Source organism: Schistocerca serialis, chromosome 2 (genome assembly GCF_023864345.2).
Source record: "Schistocerca serialis cubense isolate TAMUIC-IGC-003099 chromosome 2, iqSchSeri2.2, whole genome shotgun sequence".
In the NCBI taxonomy this organism is placed as follows: Eukaryota; Metazoa; Arthropoda; class Insecta; order Orthoptera; family Acrididae; genus Schistocerca; species Schistocerca serialis.
The window spans coordinates 704577361-704602805 of record NC_064639.1 but is presented as its reverse complement, the minus strand read 5'-3'; the positions used below and the strand labels follow the sequence as shown (position 1 = coordinate 704602805).

At 44.6% G+C, this 25445-nt stretch overlaps 1 protein-coding gene across 1 annotated transcript in view; it reads right to left on the bottom strand.

Moving 5' to 3' along the window:
• Nucleotides 1–25445, bottom strand: part of LOC126457853 (mitochondrial glycine transporter-like) — an 84999-nt gene that overhangs the window by 44417 nt on the left and 15137 nt on the right. The gene's annotated exons all lie outside the window — the stretch shown is intronic.

Sequence of the window (25445 nt, the reverse complement as noted above, 5' to 3'; positions counted from 1 at the left end):
CCCGTAACCTGGCATTCTCTTTAACTACAACTGAACTTATGGGACCGTTCTTGTCGTAACTCTATACATTGTTGCTTATATGACGTTCTGACTCTGTACGTGACTCATTAATTCTGTTATCAAATGTACTACACTTTTGAGGTACGATACGTGACTCATCAATTCTGTTATCAAATGTACTACACTTTTGAGTTTCGTGAAGTACTCATCCTTGTATTTCTCTATAATAACAGTTTGTTCACATTTGCATCAGACTATTTTTTTCCAAGAACATACTCGATATTGCCGTAGCTTTTACAAAATTTCCTCATATACGACTGCATCATCTGTGACAAGTCTGAGATTACAACTAATATTATCTGCTCACTTCAGAACACTCATCATCTTTCGCCTGAACCACCACTCTAGCCGGCCGGAGTGGCCGTGCGGTTCTAGGCGCTTTAGTCTGGAACCGAGCGACCGCTACGGTCGCAGGTTCGAATCCTGCCTCGGGCACGGATGTGTGTCATGTCCTTATGCTAGTTAGGTTTAATTAGTTCTAAGTTCTAGGCGACTGATGACCTCAGAAGTTAAGTCGCATAGTGCTCAGAGCCATTTTTTTGAACCACCACTCTACATATTTACTCCAGAATAGGGATTTCGGCATATGTGCCATTTCCAAATGGTAACTCATCATGACGTTTCTGTCAAGGGGACATCGTTCTCATGCAGAATCATAATTACATATTTCACATCTGTGCGTAAGAAGCAATTCAGATGCTTGCTGCTAGATCCGTTACCGATAATTTCTATCAACACGTGAGTATTACGAAAATGCTCTGTGAGCATTTTTCTGGAGGAAATAAGGAGTTCCTTCTTTTCGCGAGACAACACTGAGAGAGTTTAGAGAACTGAAATTTTTCGGCAGACTGCAGAACGGTCGAATTGGCACAAACGTATTCATATATCTGGAGCAAAGTGGCGAAGACAATGTAAGAGAAATCAGAACACGCACGGATGCATATAGACAGTCGTATTTCACTACCTCTATTTGCAGTGGAGCAGCAAGGGAATGACTGGCAGTAGTACAAGACACCCTCACCATGCACCATATGCTCGTTTGCGGAGAATGGACGGAACGAGTTGGTGAAGTGGTTAGCGAACTGGAGTCAGATTCGGGAGGACGACGATTCGAACCCGCGTCCGGCCATCCAGATTTAGGTTTTCCGTGATGTTCCTAAATCACTCTAGGCAAATTCCAGGATGGTTCCTTTGAGAGGACTCGATCGATTTCCTTCCCCATCCTTGACACAATCCGAGCTCGTACTCGTCTCTAATGAGTCGACGACGAAGGGACGTTAAACCCAATCTTCCTTCTTTCCTTCCATGCGGAGTATGAATGTTGATGTAGATTAAAAATACGCTTCTGTTCCACGAAATACTGTAACAACCTGTAGGTCCGTGATATGGTTAGTCTGGGACCAGTCAACTCGGACAGTGCGTATCTTGTTCCTCCAACCACTCTGACAGGTACACAAGTGGTAATGGAGACAATCAAAACCGTTATTTCTGTGTAGAGATTTCGCGAAAAGAGCGTCTTACTTCTTGCTGAGTGCAGGTAGAGTATATCACTTTATGTGAAAATTTGGTACAACAAATATATATGGTTTTCTAGATGTAGAAATTATATACCGATTGATTGACACATTTTGAGGCAAGTGGGAGAAAATATTGTCACCGATAAATGACGAGATACCTACGACCAAACCAAATCACAAGATATTTTTAGTTAATTGGGAGGATTACGGAAGCATTCGATCCTACTGTCAGAACTGCACTAATACCGATACAAAACAAACTTCCACAAGGAGCTGATGGGCCGTAAGAATGGGATAGATCGTCGATCTCAGTCTATTATTAACGATATCGTTGTCTGACTGGAATAAAACTAAGCGTTTACCAGGAGAATGCTTGACAAAGTTTATCTACGACTGGCTTCTGAATGTTAAGAAGTAGAGCAACAAACCTGGCGCATGCATTGTTTATGTCGATGACACACTTGCTCCCGGCTGACGAAAGAAGTGCATTTTTGGAGTGAGCGTCCTTGCACTTAACACTTCGAAATTCTAGAGAGTGCAACAACTGTTACTATTTCGTTTTGTACTTCCCGCAAGACCACAAAGCAATTCCAAAGTAGGTTTCGACGCTGATGTCTGTGGAAGAATAAGGTGACCCGTTATGCAACTACAGACCAAGTGACATTGCAACAAATATGAGGAATAAATTTTAAACACAAAAATAATGTTTTTTTTTTGGGGGGGGGGGGGGGAGGGTTAAAATTGACATTACTATAAGGTAGACTCTTATATAGCAAATTGTGTACAGACACGCAAAAGTCTGACACTGTCATCCAGTTGTTACAGTTAACGTCCAGTACTGTCACACTTTCAGAAATGACATGGATTTCCTTATGCACTAACATGATAAGGCACTTTTTGTGTACATGGCCGCTTAGTTCGTAACTTAACACCTCATATGTAGCATTGTATTAAAGACAAAACCCGCTAATAAAGCGTAAAAATCTGAAAAAATGTATCAAAAATACAACATTAAATCAAGGTTACCGCTGTAGCCAACGATGAAAGCCAACAGTGGTAGAGTTCTTCCTCGCATAAGTTGGTATTTTGGCTAGAGGAATGCTGATTTCCTCTAAATTTAGGTTCAGAAACAGGTCTCCCATGGGACCATAATCTCATTGGTTTACCTGAAAAATTTTCGCATTTAGGATGATCCCGCTTCTGAGTGGTGTTGACGTTCATCGCCGAAGCTTCCACTCTTGACGACCTCGTAAGGCTTTCCATGAAATATGACCATTAAAGCTATTATTTGTAATTCATCCGAAGCTGCGGTGACAAAAATGCTTTATTTGATGTGACCGTGAACATGGTGCCCGTTATCGAACCATCGCCTTCATCGTATTGACACGTAATACAGCCAGTGTATTTGCAAACAGCCATAATCATCAATCATGAGTAACATGTACAAACTAATCTATAATGTATTATCAGTGTACCGGTGTTGTTTGGTAAGAGTGTGTTACGTGTCAGTAATTACTATGATGGCGAAGATTTGACAATGGATGTGACATCCGAAACTAGTCTTCGCAAATGAAGGATTTTTTTCACCGCAACTTCGACATAATTACAAATAAAAGTTTTAATAAAAGGAGGTTGCTGGCTCGTTTTCCTGCACCGTGCAATATGATTGTGCCGCGTGTTTTCGTCCAGCATACGAGGATCTTGTGAACATATTTTTTCCGATGTGTGGTTCTGTTTTTAATATGTATGGTCCCCCGAAAGTTATTTCATACAAATAATTCCTTTCTCTTAATACAGTATTCCATGATGTCCAGAACGTTCTCTGGAACGTAAATTTTTGCTGCAATTTCAAAGGATATTTAATACAATCAGAGGAGTAGAAACTATTCGGCACGGAACTGTCACCAAAATTCAGAAACACGAAAGTGACTTGACTGAATACTGTCATTTTCTTCATCTTCACGACCAGCCTTGTGTGTCTGTTCCATCCTCGGTAGGAATCAGAACACAGAAGAAGCTCTTTGATTCCTTCTGGCAAGTCGTTTTCTGTGCGTTTCTTTATACCCGTCTCTTCAGCACCTCTTATCAGCTCCACCTCGTAGCTGGAAATGACAGAAAACTTTACCACCGGACACAGAATGAATCGCGCAGTTGTACAGCCACTGATACCGCTTACGTAACACTATCCGTTGGAGTTTTTATAAGAGGAAAAGGTTTTTTGTATGTCAGTAGTAAGAACCTACAGGTGTAGTATTGCTCTTGCCTCTTTTAAGTTGGAATTTATTAAATCTTGTGTACTCATAGCTGCATGTATGTGGATTTCATGCTTTCCCTGAATAATGAATTTTTCTTCTCGTAAAGAAGTTCTCACATTTTGCGCACTTAGGTTTTTTCTAATATCTTTCTCCAGACTGTTTCTTCGGAGGGCGAACGTGAAGCAGAAAATTTTGTTGTAAATCTAGGATGAAATTGGGTCACTATTCGTACATTAATAATAGTGATGTGTTATTGTTGAGATAATATCCGTCTGAACCGAGTATAACGAGAGTTATATCTTAATATTTCTTAATATAATCAGCCACTCCTTCCTCTATATCCTGAGATCGTTTGTTTGCCTGATTAGCAATGGCACTATTATCCTTGATGTAGACTGTTTTGTCTCTCTCGTTTGTTTCAAAAATCCACCAGCTTCACGGGAAAACGTGCACGAATATTGTAATAAACAAATCGCTTCCTCGTCTGAGTAGTCGACCCATAATATATTTCTTTTCTCGGAAGATTTATTTATCTTGCCAGATGCTTCCGTGACTGACATTTTACTGTTAGCCAAAATAGCTGTTGATTCGTAAGTATTTCAGCCTCAGAAACCATTGTACACTTTCGTTCCTGGATTGAAAACCACAAGTATAAAAAGTACTCACATCACGAGTTGTGCAAACATGACACCCACTTTGTAACCCTCAACAGCGAGTAACCTTTTGTCAGAATTGCACAAACATTGTAAGTGGTGATATGTATCATGAATACGTATTGAGGTGTAAACCCAGAATAAACGCTATCTGATCTACATTATGGAAATGAAAAATCCGAGCGAAAGCACTGTAGAAAAGAGCAACAAGCTGCAGCGAGACATGTTACAATAGCGACGATGTGTGTAACGGGAAGAGGTAGACTATCTGATCAAAAGTATCCGGACACCTCTATCTAACGCCGAATTGGCCACCTGATGACACGAGAGGCGGACTCGCCTTTGTAGAATGAGGAAAGGAGGAAGGGGTGTTGTGTTGTCAGCAGAGAAACAGAAAAAGCAGCATGCATCGTTCAGGAGAAGCTCAGTGCACTAGTCATTGGACGTAAGCTAACAGTCCGTCCCGATAGCTGAGTGGTCAGCGTGACGGACTGCCGTCCTACGGGCCTGGGTTCGGTTACCAGTTCGTTCGGAGATCTTATCCGCTCAGGGACTGGGTGTTGTGCTGTCTTCGTCATCATTTCGCCCCCATCCGGCGCGCAGGTCACCTAATGTCGAATGTAATAACGTCGAATGTAATACGTCCTATCGAGGCGTCCGTAGATGAAGCTATACAGCTTCGAAATTGACAACGTGCGGTAGTAACACAAAGAAATACAGCTGAAGGAAAAGAAAAAAAAATCTTAATTTCACTCATTATGACTGATGTGTTTGGAAAGCCTGCAACTGAGTCATTCATGATTTCAATAATGAAACATTGCGCTGGTTAAGTATTTTTTCATGCTTAGCGTGATGCGTTTCGAGAAACGCACGGGGCCTCCCGGCCAATGACGCCAAACGCTCATTTCCATTTTTACCTGAGTAACCGATCCATCAGGAACATTTCAACCCTTCTAAAGCTGCCCTGATCGGTTGTTGGTGATATGACTGTGAAGTGGAAACGCGAAGGAACAACCATAGCTAAACCAAGGTCAGGCTGTTCACATGTACTGACGGACAGAGACTGCCAAGCATAGTCGAGGATGGCTCTAAAAGATAACGTGAAATCAGTGGAAGGAATCACTCGTGAGTTCCAAAGCACTTCCAGCAGTCCGGTTAGGACAATGATAGTTGAAAGGAACGGCTTGCACTGGTCGAGCAGCTGCTCATAAACCACACGTTCCTGTGGATTAACAGTGGATGACTGGAAGTGAGTGAAATGGAGTGATGAATCACACTATACTCTTTGGCAATCCGATGGAATGGTTTGGCTCTGGCGAATTCCTGGAGAACGTTACCTCCCATCAAGTATAGTGCCAACAGTGAAGGACAGAAGAAGTGTTGTTACCGTGTTTTTCGTGGTTAGCGTGTGGTCCCCTTATTGGGCTTAGCAAAAGCTAGTGGGGAATGATGTGAACATATATTATAGCTTTGTGTGCTGCCCACAACAAAAGAACTGTTCGGAGACAATGATTGTTTCTGTCAGCATGACAATACACCCTATCATAAAGCAGCGTCTGTGAGACAATGGTCTGTGGACAAAACATTTCTGAACTCAACTGGCCTTCTCAGAGTCCCGACGTGAACCCAATGGATCACCTTTGGCTTGAGTTAGAACGTCGACTTCGTTTCAGACCCAGCTTTCAACATCACTACCTTCTTTGTTCTAGGCTCTACAGAAATTCAGCCACTTCACTGAAAGTGTCCCCAACAGAGACAAGTCCGTCACAATGGTGAAAGGTGGACACACCCCATATGAATGTCCACTAATAGGTGTCTAGATACTTTTCACTAGATATGTATCTTTACCCATCCTATCAAGTATAAACTACCCCGCCTCTTCCATTGGATATGAAAGTTCCAACTCACTCTTTGCCAGCGTAAGTGCAATCGTTCTCGCTTCCCATCACGTTTATTCCATCTCTTGAGCCTTCCCAAAACTGTTAGAACATCGTTTTTCATATCACTCCCTCTCCACTGCACTCGAACCTTGCACTAGAAAATGTTGCCTGAATCCCACAACGCTACCTACTGATCAAACTGAAGATCGTCGTTTTCGTTCCTTCCATTGTTCTTTTTATGTGCCGTTATTTTAATTGTTTTAATCAAAGTCTGAAGGGGGGATCTAAATAATTGATAATTAAAAAGAGAGGCATATCGCCAGTAGCTCTCAATAAACTAGTGAAATAGGGAGGGATGTGGGAGGACACAAGTATGCTACATGCCATCCATCACCCTACATGAAGGCCTTCGGTTTACAGCTGTAGATTGGATGGTTGGTTGATTCGGAGGAGGGGACCAAACAACGAGATAATCTGTTGTGTCTAGACAAGACAGCCTAGACACAATGAGAGGAAGCCGAAAGGCACGCGCTTAAACTCACGCAGGTTGGCGTGAGGTCTGAAACAGGATACGTAATGAATGCTATAAAGAAAAGTACGTAGCTTCTGGAATACTTAACTTTAATCCACATTTGTAGAACATCGCTCTTGATGATACATTAATAGAATCTCAATATCAATTGAATACGGCGCCTTGCTAGGTCGTAGCAAATGTAGCTGAAGGCTATGCTAACTATCCTCTCGGCAAATGAGAGCGTATTTGTCAGTGAACCGTTCCTTGCAAAGTCAGCTGTACAACTGGTGCGAGTGCTAGTAAGTCTCTCTAGACCTGCCGTGTGGTGGCGCTCGGTCTGCGATCACTGACAGTGGCGACACGCGGGTCCGGCGTATACTAACGGACCGCGGCCGATTTAAAAGCTACCACCTAGCAAGTGTGGTGTCTGGCGGTGACACCACATCATCTGTCCTAACGGATTAGAGAAGCATGGGGAAGGAAGGTGGTCGTGCCCTTTCAAATGAACCATACCGGAATTTTCCTGGAGCTATTTAGAGAAATCACGGAAAACCTAAATCAGGATGGCCGGACGCGACTTTGAACCGTCGTCCTCCCGAATCCGAGTCCAATGTGCTAACCACTGCGCCACCTCGCTGTAGATGTAGGAGCAAAAAATTACAAGTGATGTAATTAGATAACATGAGTTGAGCCTGAAATTTTGACTCAAACGACATTTTTTTCGACAAAAGGGGGTCTTCTTTCTTCCGTGTTGGTGGAAGACAAAGTGACGTCAGTTATTCAATATTCACTAAGGATATTTTTTTGCGATTTAAATAACGAATCACCGCACAAGTATATTTTTTTATGCATGCTTACCAATATGCTTTTCGAGCATTTATCTTCATTGTCAACTGGAAATATTTACGTAAGTCTTCTGTGTGATGTTTGCGTGCGTGATTTTCCACCTCTCTTGAACTGTAGTCGTCTCTTTGAGATTATACTGCTATCGTAAAATAGTACAAAATAAATCTTAGGACTTTCTTACATGCTAATGTTAGAAATAGTATTTCTGTCTGTCTACATACAGGCACTGTGCCTTCTGCATTACGCAGAATACCGCTCGCACACACAAACCATCACCGAAACTTTTTTTTTTTTTAAAAAAGAAATCAAGGTATGTTACAAAGATATTATAACAGTATGGTTTCACAAACGGCTTGGATACAGTCCGATGTGTTACATTTTATGTGGATTACGTTATTTGCATAAAGTTCTCACCTATATACTTCATTTTACCATTACTGACTATTAATGACTAAAAGTCAGTAATTATCGATTATGTCGTATATAAAATTTATAAATGATAGCTGTAAGTAAATAATGTAATCTACAGAAAATGTAACACCTCTGACTGTATCAAAGCCCTTCTTGGAACTAAAATTATATAACATCTTTGTAACATGCTTTGATTTCAAAAACAAACAGTGTGAGTGATGGTCTGTGTGTGTGTGTGTGTGTGTGTGTGTGTGTGTGTGTGTGTGTGTGTGGTATGCTGCGGAATGGACGAGGCTCAGCATCTGCAAGGAGACAGACAAAAATACTACTTCTAACATTAGCATGTAAAAAAGATTCCAAATTTATTTTGTTCGATTTTCCGATTGCAGTATAATTCCGAAAAGATGGCTACAGTTTGAAACACGCAGAAAAACAAACATGCAGACATCACACGAAATACGTATGTACATATTTGCACGTGACAGTGAGAATAACTTCTCGAAACGCATCACGTTAAGCATGAAAAAATACTTAACCAGCGCAGTGTTTCATTATTGACATCATGAATGACTCAGTTGCAGGCTTTCCAAACACATCAGTCATGATGAGTGAAATTAAGATTTTTTTTTTCCTTCAGCTGTATTTCTTTGTGTTACCACCGCACGTTGTCAATTTCGAAGCTGTATAGCTTCATCTATAGACGCCTCGATAGGACGTATAACCCAGTCGAGACGAGGCAGCACTATTTTGGAGACTGCTGTTGGTCTATTAGCCCTTTCAAGGCGTCTGGAGATGAAGCTGTCTAACTACGAAGTTGATGCCGTGTGGTAGTAACACCAATAAATACAGTCGACGGAAAGTAAAAGAAATTGTCTATTGTCAAAATAAAGCATTTGTTGTTAACGTCATCACTCGTTCTGTACGCTGTGCAGTCTTCCCCTTCCTTCTCTCATTGTCGGCCGTTGTGGCAGAGCGGTTCTAGGCGCTTCAATCCGGAACCGCGTGACTGCTACGGTCGCAGGTTTGAATCCTGCCTCGGGCATGGATGTGTGTGATGTCCTTAGGTTGGTTAGGTTTAAGTAGTTCTAAGTTCTAGGGGACTGATGACCTCAGATGCTAAGTCCCATAGTGCTCCGGGCCATTTGAACCATTTGAACCTTCTCTCATTCGTTGTCACAACATTTCCCGTCCAGCAGACAATCCTCGGAACTGTGTGTAAACACAGAGAGGGACGAAACTGAGTTTTCATGGCCCATTGTTTTTTTTTTTATTTCGGTACGGCTTCATGAAAGCTTTTGCTCATTGCTACTTTCATTGTTCCAGCAGATCACGTGCTTACCGAGTTCATTTTCAGGCAGCACTTGTGATTACATGTAATTTCACAACGCGTCCGAATGCCGATGTTTTGTTTCCATAAAGAACCCTTTTCGTAATTGTTAACTATGTTACGTTGGTGCGGTCTTTGAGATGAATATGTGTGCTTCACCTTTTCTTAATGGTTACAATAACACCAAGAGTTTTTAAAGACACAACAACTGCAGTTCCGAAGTACCGTCTAACACCTGCAATACCTTTTTAGGAGTTTGCCATTAGCATGCATTTTGTTTCTGATGATGACATCTGAGCTGCCCCAGTTTAGAACGGCACTACTGATGTCAGAGGGGATTTTCCTCCGAAAACACTACTAATACAGGCAGAGCTGGCTGATATCAAAATATAAATACATCGTTTATCTTGAAGAACCAAGCTCCTGAATCCCAAACGACTCACATTATAAATGATGGAAAACAGGACTTTAGTGTTAGAAGAGTCTGTCTGAAACAATAAAACCTGTGTGGATAGTCTGAACATAAAAAGTACAACAGATTTAAAAATAGGGATTAGCTAGATCACATAGCAAAACACTTTATCTGTTAAAAAATCTAAATAAAACTAAATTTATTTGAAGTAGTCATGTTATGCAATTTTTGAGTCCGTAAGTGAACGTTGGCACAAAATGGTTTACAGGGGTAAGTTAGTAGGCTACAAATTTAGAATGTTAGAGTCATCACTCAGACTTATCAAATCCATGGTTTAATTATTACAGCGGAGCTGAGAAAGAGCAATAGAGTTTCATGTTCAGTAGTCAAAAGATGTATCTATGCGTAAGCGGCTCTTGAGAAGGAAACATGTGAAGTTTAGGTATGTTAATCCCGTCTGATTCTGTGACTGTTAACTTACATCCGTGAGCTGGGGGATCGGTTATTCAAATCCCTTCCTGGCCAACCAAATTTATATCTTCTGTGATTTCCCTAGATAGTTTCAGGGAAACTCTGAAATGGTTGCTTTGAAAAGGACGCGGTCGATTTCCTTCCCGAATCTACCCAATCGGAGTCTGTGCTCCATCCTTAATAAGCTCGTCGTCGATGGGACTATAAACCTTAGGCTTCTTTACTGTTTACTTCTGTCACACCTGAGACAAAATTTGTAGAAGCTGTTAGTAGGTATTTTGTAACTCCACATTTGCTGAAGAGATCAGTTATACGTTCACTTGAAAAAGAAAAAAAATCTCTTTGAAAGATGCTGTGTAATGCATCTTTCAAAAGCCAACACTAATGGGTACCATTGGCCTCTTGGAAGAATTTCATCCATACAATTTCGAAGACAGTAGGGGCGCATTAATGTGAAAATAGTAGGGCTATCAGCTTGACAGCTCATGCACGCAGACTGCTGACCAGAATAGTGCAAATTTAAAACAGAAACCATCTAAAACTCAAGAAATCTTGGCCGCTCACAAAGGACTTATTACGCCTCAGTTCAGGAAAACTTTCCCCCGTTAATCCCAAACGCGGCAGAAATAACTTTTTATTCTTTTGCAAAGAACTTGAAGATGGTTCGGGATCACCATTTAGACATCATTTAGACTGGGCGTAACAAACAACAGCAGTCTGCAATAAGGTATCAGCGTCGCTTCACTCACTACAGAAATATAAAGAAGTATTTACTTTCGAGCCTAAAAAGAAGCGCGTAGAGAAACGAATACTGCCCATACTTGACAATCGTGAAGCCGTTCTCAGGGACTTTGGTACGAAAGCTCACACAGGATGGAACTGGTGATCAATGATTGTGTACGATACATTTGTGTGACGTACGCTCTTTCGACCACACACTAGCCTAAGAACAGTTATCATGAGTACTTGCCGATAAGCGTGGAGACTATCATACTCTATGTTTGTTCTACCGTCTTCTCAATCCTTGTACTCCCTCGTATTTGTCCTCAACTCTTACTTTGCTATATGAACAGCACGGCAGAAATACTCGTTTCCAACGAAGTAAAATTCTCCCTGTACACCGTATAACACTTGCGTGTTCTCTAAATTTTTTTCTGTATCAGGAGCCCGACTTTGGAACAGTCTTGCTCAAAATATCGGAGAAATTAAATTCCTTCCAAAGTTGAAAAAGTTATTGGTCGAGCTTCTATCACAATGCCCATCTCTTCTACACTGTGTGTAGTCTACTACCGTCAGCCCCCCTCCCCCACAACTTTCCTCTACTTCTTGTCGGCAGAGATCTCTACTTATATCCTGTTCTTTCGTAATAGCCACTGCCATCGTCGTTTCAGTCTTCTGTTCATCCATTCCCCTTCTGATAATACTAAAGGTGGTTTCAAATATGCTAAGCTAATCTATATCGTTCTAACTGCCCTTCGCTATAATAATAATAATTATTTTTTATTATTGTTATTAGTGTCAGTTATTACTATTATCAATATTATTATTATCATTATTGGGAAATTTTGTAATATTTTTTGAATGTGTTGCTCCTGGTCGATTGTAAGAGAGGGTCTTAAAGCCCTAATCTGGCCGGCATAAATAAGCAGTAAATAAATAAGTAAACATACAGAAGAGTAGAAATAAACCTGAGGTTCTGTTACACGAAGATGACTTTAGCTGCCAGAAAGGAAGCTCTGATGCTAAACTTGATAACGGAAGCAAAACTTAGGAAAACTCAACACCCTTTCAAGGGATTTGTTGACCTAGAAAAGAATTCGACAGATGATGACAGATATTTGAAATCTTGAGAAAAAATAAATGTTAGCTGTAGGAAAAGACGGATAACACACAAAACAAACGTGAGCAAAGAAGGGAAAAAATATTAAAGACCAAAAGAGAAATCCTCCATAAGACAATGTTGCACTCCTTCTCCCCTATTTTTCAACCTGTACGACGAAGAAGCAATGAAGAAACTAAAAGAAAGGTTCAGGATTAAATTTTAGAGTGAAGGAATAGCAATGGCAAGATTCGATGACGAATTGCTGTCCTCTGTTAATGTGAGGAAGAATAACTCGTCCTGTTGAATGGAACGCACAGCTTAATGAGCGCAGGATGTGGATTGACAGTAAACCAAAGAAAGATGAAAGTGTTAGTGAGACTGAGGTAAGAAAGAAAATTAATATCAAAATTGGGGACCACAACGTAGACGCAGTGAAGAAATTGTGGTGCTTATGAGGCAAAATAATGGATGATGGACGAAGAAAGGATGATATAAGACGCAGGTAAAAAGAGCATTCCCCGCTAAAATACTGGAATACAGCTCTAGATAGACGTTAACCATGAACTGTGAGAAAACACAGAGAATATAAGCACTTGAAATGTGATGTTACAGAAGAATGCCGAAAAGAAATTGGACAGATGAGATAAGAAAGGAGGAGGTTCCCAGCAGAATCAGCAAGGAATGGCTTATATGAAAAACACTAGAAGATCCGACAGGTCCTGTGTTGCAACAACAAGGACTAATATTTGTGGAATTACAGGTAGGGCATCGGCGGTCGTTGGGATGAGCCGGCGGGGTAGGGTATCGTTGCTGCTGCAGCACGAATAATATACACATCAAAAAAAGTTTTGCATCACTTCGGTTCCGATAGTTTCGGAATCTGTACAGAAAATTGGAATAGAGATCAACGTAAACATCATTTCCGCCCTTTTTATTGCCCATGAAAACCACACATTGCATGTTGTACCACCATACAGCGAGACATTCAGAGTTGGTGGTCCAGACTGCTGTACACACCGGTACCTTTAATACCCAGTAGCACGTCCTCTTGCATTGATGCATACCTATATTCGTCGTGGCATACTATCCACAAGTTCATCAAGGCACTGTTGATCCAGATTGTCCCACTCCTCTACGGCAATTCGGCGTAGATCCCTCAGAGTGGTTGGTGGGTCACGTTGTCCATAAACGGCCATTTTCAGTCTATCCCAGGCATGTGCGATAGGGTTCACGTCTGGAGAACATGCTGGCCACTCTAGTCGAGCAATGTCGTTATCCTGAAGAAAGTCATTCGCAAGATGTGCACGATCGGGGTGCGAATTGTCGTCCATGAAGGAGAATGCCTCGCCAATATGCTGCCGATATGGTTGCACTATAGATCGGAGGAAGATTGCATTCACGTATCGTATAGTCATTACGGCGCTTTCCATGACCACCAGCGGCGTACGTCGGCCCCACGTAATGCCACCACAAAACAGTATGGTATCTCCACCTTGCTGCACTCGCTGGACAGTGTGTCTAAGGCGTCTCCGACGACTGTCTGGTTGAAGCTATATGAGACACTCATCGGTGAAGAGTATATGATGCGAATCCTGAGCGGTCAATTCGGCATGTTGTTGGGCCCATCTGTACCGCGCTGCATGGTGTCGTGGTTGCAAAGATGGACCTCGCCACGGACGTCGGGAATGAAGTTCCACATCATGTAGCCTATTACGCACAGTTTGAGTCGTAACACGACGTTCTGTGGCTGCACGAAAAGCATTATTCAACATGTTGGCGTTGCTGTCAGGGTTCCTCTGAGCCATAATCCGTATGTAACGGTCATCCATTGCAGTAGTAGCCCTTGGGCGTCCTGAGCGAGTCATGTCATCGACAGTTCCTGTCTCTCTGTATCTCCTCCATGTGCGAACAACATCGCTTTGGCTCACTTCGAGACGCCTGGACACTTCCCTTGTTGAGAGCCATTCCTGGCACGAAGCAACAATGAGGACGTGATCGAATCGCGGTATTGAGCGTCTACGCATGGTTGAACTACAGACAACACGTGTACCTCCTTCCTGGTAGAATAACTGATCCGCTATCGGACCCTCTCCGTCTAATAGGCACTGCTCAAGCATGTTTGTTTACATCTTTGGGCAGGTTTAGTGACATGTCTCAACAGTCACAGGGACTGTGTATGTGATACAGTATACACAGTCAACTCTACTTTCAGGAGTTCTGGGAACCGGGGTGATGCAAAACTTTTTTTGATGTGTGTAGCATCGATTTGTCGATATTCGTCACACAACTGGAATTGGAAATTTGTGGAAGGTTCTTATGGGACCAAACTGCAGAGGTCATCGGTCCCTAAGCCTACACACTACTTAATCTAACTTAAACTAACTTACTCTATGAACAACACACACACCCACGCCCGAGGGAGGACTCGAACTTCCGACGGGGGGAGCCGCACAGACCGTGGCAAGGCGCCCTAGACCGCGCGGCTGCCCCGCGCGGCCCACACGACCGGCTGCAGAAATGGCTGTGAGGAGAAAACTTGCCAGTCAGCTGTTCGAGGCGACCAACGTGAAGCACGTTCCAGATGTCTGTCGGTGGAGATGGATAGAACGATAGGAAAATGGTCGCTGTCGCAAAGATCGCCATGAACACACCACTGAATCAGGGCTAACATACTCGGGCTGCAAAATGTGAGATCAATAGCCGAGTATGTCAGGTGGGCCGCACTAAAATGTGTTGAAGCTCCAGTGTTCAGTAGGCAATTCCGAAAGGTGGTGTTCTAGTACTCAGCCTCATAGAGATACAGTGTCACAGTGTCGCCGCCCCACTGAGGATTATGGGCATTAAACTCCCCCAATAAGAGAAAGACAGGAGGTAGTGTTCCACGAGCTCTAACAGGTCATGAAGTTGGAAAGGTATGTAGACATGAAGAATAATGACGTAAAATGTTAATAAAGTTTTTTTAAAAAAAAGCTTTAACAGTTTTTACATAAAAATTAGAATACATTACTTTTCGGCAAGGCCGGATAAAATTCAGCAGATTGCTTCTATTTTTGTTTTTGTCTCTAGGTGTGATCTGTGCAGCTTTCAAGTCTGTGGACACTGATCCTTCCTGTAGCTTGCATATGATTGCTAAGTATGGAGCAATTGCATCAGCATACTACGAGGTGAGTTCAATAAGTAATGCGACACATTGTTTTTCTGGAAGCAGGTTGGTTTTATTCAGGATTCCATTACACCACGTTATTCTCCACACTTATTTGGCTACAAAATTCCATTTTTCTAAGTAACCTCCGATCAATGCAACGGCCTTACATCGCCTTACTGAGAGAGGCTGTGCGTCCGTGTGGTACACCAGTCCACTAGCCGACGTGGGAGCCAACGTCGTGCTGCATCAGTAATCTCCCCATCATCCAAGTATCGCTTCCGCGAACTGCGTCCTTCATTGGGACGAACAAATGCAAGTTGGAAGGTGCGATATCCGGGGTATTGGACGAACAGTCCAACGGCGTTTTCTGTCCTCTTCATGCGCGCGCAGACTTGTGGGAGGTCTTGCGTTGTCATGGAGAAGGGGAGGTTCGTTTGCATTTTTGCGGCGAATGACACACTGAAGTCGTTTCCTCAGTTTTCGGATGGTAGCACAATGCACTTCCGAGTTGATGTTGCACCATGAGGGAGAACATCAAACAGGGGTTTGGCTTTGAACTTTTTTCTTTTGAGGAGATGTAGTGCGGCGTTACTTCATGGATTGCCGTTTTGTTCCCGGTTCGAAGTGATGAATCCATGTTTCACTGGCTGTGACAACGCTAGACAAAAAATTGTCACTATCAGCGTCGTAGTGTGCAAGCAACTCCGCACAGATGGTTCTTCGTTGCTTTTTGTGGTATTCTGCTAGCCGATGAGTAAACCACCGGGTATACACCTTTGAGCACCTCGACTGGTGGATGAGTGAGCCAGCACTGCCAACAGAGGTATCCCATTGTGCAGAGACGTGTTCATCACGAATGAGAGTGTCCGCACGTTCCGACATTGCAGGAGTCACAGCTGTATGCGGCTGGCCGGCACGCGGGAGATCGGACACGTATCCGCATCCTTGTTGGAATGACGACAGGCGCCTCGCCCAACTACTCAGTGTGATTTTGTTCACTGCAAGATCTCCGTAGACATTCTGCAAGCTCCTATGAATATCTGCGATGCTCTGGTTTTCCGCCAAAAGAAGCTCATTGACTTTTTCTGCTTTGAACGCACCTCCGTTACAGACGCCAGTTTGAAGGCTATTTATAGCGACGCTATCGCCACCCACCGGAACTTCATGAAACTATAGCGGCTGAAGCGGGAATATTAAACGATATCTCACAGTAAGGTCGGCATTTTTTCAACCGAAGTTGACCGAGGCAAAAAAGTGTTGCATTACTAACGGAACGCCCTTCGTATGAAAGGAATCTAATTGGTAGTGAGTTTGGGCTGGAAGAGTTGCCTTTTTGAGAGACTTAAGTTGCTGCATTACACCGAGGCCGACTGCACGGCAGTCAGACACGCTGACCAGTCAGCTAAGGGGGCCGACTGGAGAACTACACTACTGGCCATTAAAATTGCTACACCAAGAAGAAATGCAGATGATAAACGGGTATTCCTTGGACAAATATATTATACTGGAACTGATATGTGATTACATTTTCACGCAATTTGGGTACATAGATCCTGAGAAATCAGTACCCAGAACAACTACCTCTGGTCGTAATAACGGCCTTGATACGCCTGGGCATTGAGTCAAACAGAGCTTGGATGGCGTGTACAGGTACAGCTGCCCATGCAGCTTAAACACGATACCAGAGTTCATCAAGAGTAGTGACTGACGTATTGTGACGAACCAGTTGCTCGGCCACCATTGACCAGACGTTTTCAGTTGGTGAGAGATCTGGGGAATGTGCTGGCCAGAGCAGCAGTCGAACATTTTCTGTATCCAGAAAGGCTCGTACAGGACCTGCAACATGCGGTCGAGCATTATCCGGCTGAAATGTAGGGTTTCGCAGGGATCGAATGAAGGGTAGAGCCACAGGTCGTAACGTACACTGTTCAACGTGCCGTTAATGCGAACAAGAGGTGACCGAGACGTGTAACCAATGGCACCTCATACCATCACGCCGGGTGACACGCCAGTATGGCGATGACGAATACACGCTTCCAATGTGCGTTCACCGCGATGTCGCCAAACACGGATGCGATCATCATGATGCTGTAAACAGAACCTGGATTCATCCGAAAACATGACGTTTTGCCATTCGTGCACCGAGGTTCGTCGTCGAGTACACCATCGCAGGCGCTCCTGTCTGTAGTGTAGCGTCAATGGGAACTGCAGCCGTGGTCTCCGAGCTGATAGTCCATGCTGCTGCAAACGTCATCGAACTGTTGGTGCAGATGGTTGCTGTCTTGCAGACGTCCCCATCTGTTGACACAGGGATCCAGACGTGGCTGCACGATCCGTTCAGCCATGCGGATAAGATGCCTGTCATTTCGACTACTAGTGATACGAGGCCGTTGGGATCCAGCACGGCGTTCCGTATTACCCTCCTGAACCCACCGATTCCATATTCTGCTAACAGTCATGCCGCGATACGATAAACCGCAATTGCGATAGGCTACAATCCGACCTTTATCAAAGTCGGAAACGTGATGGTACGCATTTCTCCTCCTTACACGAGGCATCACAACAACGTTTCACCAGGCAACGCTGGTCAACTGCTGTTTTTGTATGAGAAATCGCTTGGAAAGTGTTCTCATGTCAGCACGCTGTAGGTGTCGCCACCGGCGCCAACCTTGTGTGAATGCTCTGAAAAGCTAATCATTAGCATACCACAGCATCTTCTTCCTGTCGGTTAAATTTTGCGTCTGTAGCACGTCATCTTCGTGGTGTAGCAATTTTAATGGCCAGTAGTGTATCTTTAGTAACTCCAGTGGCGCTGTCTTAGGTAACATTACCATCGCTATCGCGCAGTGGACGCATTGACTGTGTCTTGCCGCTAGTGTACATTACATACTATCAAAATGTCTTTGGTTTTGCTGCCAGATTTGAAGGCAGAGTTTTGTTTTGGAATGACCCTACGTTAATTGCAGCCCTTGTTGTGCTCTCCTGCTGGCTGCTGTTGGGGGGACGCGGCGGTGCAGACACCTGGCCGCCGGCCGGATGTCCAGGTTGACGGCGCGAGGACGCAGGCTGGCGTGCCGCCGCTGGGCCCGTTGGCTGCCGTCCAGCGGGCGGCGGGTTATCTGGTGACTCGCGGGGGGCGCCGCTGACCCCAGATAGCGCCGGCCACGGCCCAGGTCGCGTGGCAACGTCTCGCAGCCGCTGCCGCTGCCGGTGGAAACTTACATCTGGGTAAACACGCTCCTTAACCAACTTGCAGCGCTGCCCAAAGCGATTCATTTCAAACGCTTCACATTATTAATCAAAGCATGCGTAAGTACCAGACAAAAAATTAGTCACCCTCAGGTGACATGACACTAACGAGATTTAACACAGCCTCGATAATAGCCTCAGCGAGGAAGAGAGTCCACAAGTTTCGTAAGGTATGCTGCATGTACCTGAAGCCGCTCATTGATGACACACAGTCCAGTCACATGAATCTGACTACCGCCTCGGTTCGGCATCAACATGCAATAACATTAACCACTTACTGACGGGCGCTGGGAGCACGAGCAGTGGAGGGTATATAAAGCGCGTCGGGGGGACGTTTAAAACAATGCAGTCGTTGTCGTAATGCGGAAACGGAGTGGTTTACCTGACGTCCGAAAGGGCATGACCATTGGCTTTCGGGCCAAGGGTGGAAGCATTGCCAAAATGCTTACTGACCTCTGCAACAAGCGCCCGGTTCAGGCACTCTTGCCGATTGCTGTTCATTGGCGACAAAGGCTGGAATTTGCACGCCAATGCCGCAACTGGACGTCAGCGACAGGTGGGTTTTTCAGATGAACCACGATTTATGCTCCATCAGACAGATGATTAACACCCTGCAACAATCGTCGTAAGGGTCTAGGCTGGAGAGGGAAGTATTATGGACTGGGGAATGTTTTCGTGACATTCCCTGGGCGACCTAGTCATTCTGGAAGGCACTATGGATCAACAAATGTGTGTGTATATCCTTGGAAACCATGTCTAATCCTACATGCAGTTTGTTTATCCTCGGCACGATGGCATCCACTAGCTGGACAACGCAACATGTCACACAGATTGCAGCGTACATGCATGGGTCAAAGAGCACCAGGATTAGTTTACTATACATCCCTGGCCACCAACTTCCCAGGTTAAAATCTAATAGACAATTTGCGCAGCCACCTCGACCGGGCTATTCGCATCGCAGATGCTTGACTGAGAAACCTAGAGCAGCAGTCCAGGGCACTGGAGTAGACATGGCTCCACATCCCTGTCGGTATCTTCCAGAACGTCATCGACTCTGTTCCCGCACGACTCACAGCGGCCCAAGCTGCAAAAGGTGATTATTCAGTCTTTTGAGTTGTGGACATATTAATGGACAGTACAGGTCTTGAATTCTGCGATACTGATTGCTACTCTTCATCCAGAGTTCCAAGCACTCCGAGAAATTTTCCATAAGATCAATATCTGTGACTGGTCTGGCCAGTCAAGGATCTCGCCAGATCAGTAACGTCTCAGTGCAGCCCTGTGAATAGGGCTGTCGCCATCTTGAAAGATGGGAGCAATTCGTGTCGGATTTAAGACAGATTGTCAGTGACAAGGTGTGACTGTGGTCTACGATCCTTGCCGTTTAGGATCTTTGTAGAGCCAAAGTTGTTACACTCTGTTAAACGGCGTCCGGATGTACATCGTTTCTTGCAGACATTTTGAAAATCAGTGTTGATTTACTAACAACTCGGACAACCTAATTCACTGTGTCGTATACACTATGTGATCAAAAGTATCCGGACACCCCCAAAAACACACGTTTTTCATATTAGCTGCATTGTGCTGCCACCTACTGCCAGATACTCCATATCTGTAACCTCAGTAGTTATTAGACATCGTGAGAAGGCAAAATGGGGCGCTCCGCGGAAATCTCGGAATTCGAACCTGGTCAGGTGATTGGGTGTCGTTTGTGCCACACGTCTGTACCCGAGATTTCCACATTCCTAAATATCACTATGTCCACTGTTTCCAATGTGATAGTGAAGTGGAAACGTGAAGGGACACGTACAGCACAAAAGCGTACAGGCCGACCTCGTCTGTTGACTGAGAGAGACCGCCGACAGTTGAAGAGGGTCGTCATGTGTAATGAGCAGACATCTATCCAGACCATCACACAGGAATTTCAAAATCCATCAGGATCCACTGCAGGTACTATGACAGTTTCGCAGGAGGGGAGAAAACTTGGATTTCATGGTCGAGCGGCTGCTCATAATCCACACATCACGCTGGTAAATGCCAAACGACGCCTCGCTTGGTGTAAGGAGCGTAAACATTAGACGATTGAACAGTGCAACAACGTTGTCTGGAGTGACGAATCACGGTACATGATGTGTCGACAGAAGTGCCGACACAGTGTTATTTTGAGGGGGCCGATAGGCACGCTATCTAACGCAGACGGGCGTGAAGTCTGGAACAGGATAACTATTGAATGGTAGCAAGAAAAGTACGTAGCTGGAATATACTTAACTTTATTCACTCCTTGTGATACATCTCTCTTGACTATACAAATGAGACTCGTACGATACATGCACTGTTACAATTGGCGCCTTGCTAGGTCGTAGCCATGGACTTAGCAGAAGGCTATTCTAACTGTCTCTCGGCAAATGAGAGGAAGGCTTCGTCCGTATTGTCGCTAGCAATGTCGTCCGTACAACTGGGGCGAGTGCTCTATCGTATATCGAGACCTGCCTTGTGGTGGCGCTAGGTCTGCGATCACACAGTGGCGACACGCGGGTCCGACATGTACTAAATGGACCGCGGCCGATTTAAGCTACCACCTAGCAAGTGTGGTGTCTGGCGGTGACACCACAGTACACAATGTGGCGATCCGATGGCAGGGTGTGGGTATGGCGAATGCCCGGTGAACATCATCTGTCAGCATGTGTAGTGCCAACAGTAGAATTAGGAGGCAGTGATGTTATGGTGTGGTCGCGTTTTTCATGGAGGAGGCTTGTACCCCTTGTTGTTTTGGGTGGCACGATCACAGCACAGGCCTACATTGATGTTTTATGCACCTTCTTGTTCCCCACTATTGAAGAGCAATTTGGGGATGGCGATTGTATCTTTCAACACGATCAAGCACCTGTTCATAATGCACGGCCTATAGCCGAGTGGTTACACGACAGTAACATCCCTGTAATAGTCTGGTCTGCACCGAGTCCTGACCTGAATCTTACAGAGCATCTTTGGGATGTTTTGGAACGCCGACTTCATGCCAGGCCTCACCGACCGACATCGATACCTCTCCTCAGTGCAGCACTCCGTGAAGAATGGGCTACCATTCCCCAAGCAACCTTCCAGCACCTGATTGAACGTAGGCCTGCGAGAGTGGAAGCTGTCAAGGCTAAGGGTGGGCCAACACCATATTAAATTCGAGCATTACCAATGAAGGGGGCCACGAACTTGTAAGTCATTTTCAGCCAGGTGTCTGGATACTTTTGATCACATAGCGTATACGGTGCGATTTACACTGTACCATCCTTGAAGATGGCTGTCTGGCTAACAGCCGAAATATCAGAATATGAAATATTGCTGCAGTGGATGCTCATATCAAGAATGGAAGATTCTATTAGCCGGAAAAACGCAACGGGAACTCCTTTCTGCCCTTCTGTCACGATTCCCCGTTGACCCATCTTACTGCACTGACTCAATACAACCGACTACTAGCACATATGACAGGCGTAAACTAAGTTGACACTCGGAGTGGTGGCTGCTGAGAGTGACTGTAAGTGGGAGATGCCTTTATGGTCGCTCCCATCAGCCGCCGCGCCGAGTATCAACTTAGTTACGCGTACTTCATCATTGTCATGCCTGTAGATGGTTTTAATGCTGTAACAGCTATCGTCCTTGCAGTTCAGATTACGGGTTTTGAGAGCAGCCTGCTGCTGCTGATATATTAACAGCTTAATGAGACTGGGAATACATGAAATATGGCAGTAGATAAGAAATTCGCGTTTATTTTTCAGTTAAGAACTATGTATGTTGTATTTTTAGACTTCAGTACAATAGATCCCACTGACGATAGAACAAATAAACAGAAACATATCTGGGCAAAAAATGAAGGTTTTGTGGCCTGCATAAAGGGGCAGAAGCCAATTCCCACGTGTTCTGCAATCACACCTGTTGTGAGAGCATAAAAAAATCAAATGGTGATGAGAGTACCATATCTGTCGTAGTTATTGAAATACGTGGACGAACTTGGTTTAGTAGTAGCGCCGCTGCTCCGTGATGCGGAAATCGCAGGTTCGAAGAAATGTAAGGTTAGGTTTTAATGACCGGACCCGTAGGTAATTATGTCATTAGATATGGACCAGACACTCGAATAGAGTAAGGAGATGGAAGAGAAAGGGCCGTATCCTTCTCAAAGGAATCACCTAGGTGTTCGCTGTTAAAATGGTTCAAATGGGTCTGAGCACTATGGGACTTAACATCTGTGGTCATCAGTCCCCTAGAACTTAGAACTACTTAAACCTAACTAACGTAAGGACATCACACATATCCATGCCCGAAGCAGGATTCGAACCTGCGACCGTAGCAGTCGCGCGGTTCCGAACTGAGCGCCTAGAACCGCGAGACCACCGCGGCCGGCTGTTCGCTTTTATAAATATAGAGAAACCACGTAAATCCTTAGTCAGCATGGCAGGCAAGCAGACAAGTAGTACATCTGGTGTAATGTCGCCGCAGGCTGCCACAATACGTTGTTTCATATCCTCTGGGGTTGTAGGCACATCACGGTACACATTCTCATTTAACGTATCCCACAGAAAGAAGTCCAGAGGTGTAAGATCAGTAGAACGGGCTGGCCAATTTATGCGTCCTCTACGTCCTATGAAACGCCCGTCGAACATCCTGTCAAGGGTCAGCCTAGTGTTAATTGCGGAATGTGCAGGTGCACCATCATGCTGATACCACATACGTCGACGTGTTTCCAGTGGGACATTTTCGAGCAACGTTGGCAGATCATTCTGTAGAAACGCGATGTATGTTGCAGCTGTTTGGGCCCCTGCAATGAAGTGAGGACCAATGAGGTGGTCGCCAATGATTCCGCACCATACATTTACAGTCCACGGTCGCTGTCGCTCTACCTGTCTCAGCCAGCGAGGATTGTCCACGGACCAGTAATGCATGTACCGTAGATTCACTGCCCCGTGGTTTGTGAAACCCGCTTCATCGGTAAACAGGTAGAACTGCAAAGCATTCTCTGTTAATGCCCATTGACAGAATTGCACTCGATGATTAAAGTCATCACCATGTAATTGCTGATGTAGCGACACATGAAACGGGTGAAAGCGGAGGCGATGCAGTATGCGCATGGCACTACTTTGACTCTGTTCACCGGCTCTCGCAATGTCCCGTGTACTCATGTGTGGGTTCATGGCAACAGCAGCTAACACACCAACTGCACCCGCTTCTCCTGTGACGGGCCTGTTACGGACCCGTTTGCGTGCTACGACCATACCTGTTGCATACAGTTTGCGGTAGATGTTTTGCAATGTGCGGCACGTTGGATGCTCTCTGTCCGGGTATCGTTCTGCATACACCCTGCAGGCTTCAGCTGCATTTCGTCGACACTCGCCATAGATGAGTATCATCTCCGCCTTTTCAGAGTTCGAATACACCATGGTCACAGTTCCTACAACACTACACTATCACAGACGTCTGGTAACACGGTGTACTACAGTTGGTCTGCGTGCGGAGACGAATGCAGAATAACAATAGCAGCAAGCGCTACATGCGGACACTGCGACAGCTAGACCAAACCACAACAGTGCACTACAGCCACACTCGTAAACACGGTCGTCATCGTAAACATGTCCCTGCAGATGCTGCTCGCCGACCGTGGCCCGTGTTTGTTACAATACGCAACTGAACGTCGGAGGTTTCAAGCGTCAACTTTAGGTTACAATATCTCCGGATGTAATTAACATTTTAAAATGCAACAAACGGCACTGATTACGTATTTGTTTATATGTTCAGATGTGCTAACAAAACTAACGTGGTTCCATTAAAAAAACGTAGGTTTGTGTTAAAAAAACATACTTCCGTGCATTTTTGTGTGGTTTGTATTAAACAATTACACTAGCTCCTCTCCTCACGTTTGGTCTGTGGAATCGGTTTGTCAGTATTTGATGTGGTTTACGAAATATATCCAGCGGTAACGTTAGGTGACTCACCCTGTATAGCTCAGTATCACGACTCCTGAGTCATGTGAGTTAACGAGCATTTCGCTCTCATTTAAACATATGGCCGAAAGAGACTGCCTTCCAGGAATTGTGAAAAGAATCCAGTCGTCCAGGACCGTACACCACAAAGAGCGCAGATTCGCCACGAGATGGGGAAGTTCACAGGTGTCTACTCGTATTGTGCTGAATGAGGCCAGGCTGATCAGGCCTAAGCGCTGTAGTGTGCGAGTGAACAGACGAGAACCTACGTCATTGAGAAATCCCGTAGGAGCTGTTTGTGCCCAGAGAGTGCTGGTGCAGACACGAAGGTGGACATTTCGGCTGGAGACACCAAAGTGGACATTGCTGGTGGAGACGCAAAAGCGGACGGTCGGTCTTTAGGTAGCTAGGAAGTGAAACGACTTTGAAAATTTCTCGTTGTGTAGTATCGCGAGACTTAGTCTCTGAGCCTGGTGTGAACTTTTTGTGTAGATAACGAGGTGGAGTATTGGACTTGTATTTCGCGATGAGATTGTGAATGATCGAAATGTGTCAAATGGATATGCGCTCGAGTGTAACAGTAACTCTAAATACGACCATTTTCGCTGTTAGTTTGCTTTCTGAAAAAACATTATTCTAACCAAATCACAACTACGTGACCTACATGGTTGATGGGTCGTTAATTTAGTTCCCAATATTATTATTACTGTTATTATATGTTATATTAACTTTATATGTTTCATACAATTTCGCAAACTTGCCATCAGCCAGACAATTAAACCAAAGTGTCTCAAGTGTTTAATTTAGGCCGTGTAATGCAACACGTGCGGTTCAACCCCTAGACGAGTTTCAGCCAAGACATTTCGACGAAGAGGAACTGCATGTGAGCCCGAACATCTTTGGGATATTAGGTCGCAGTC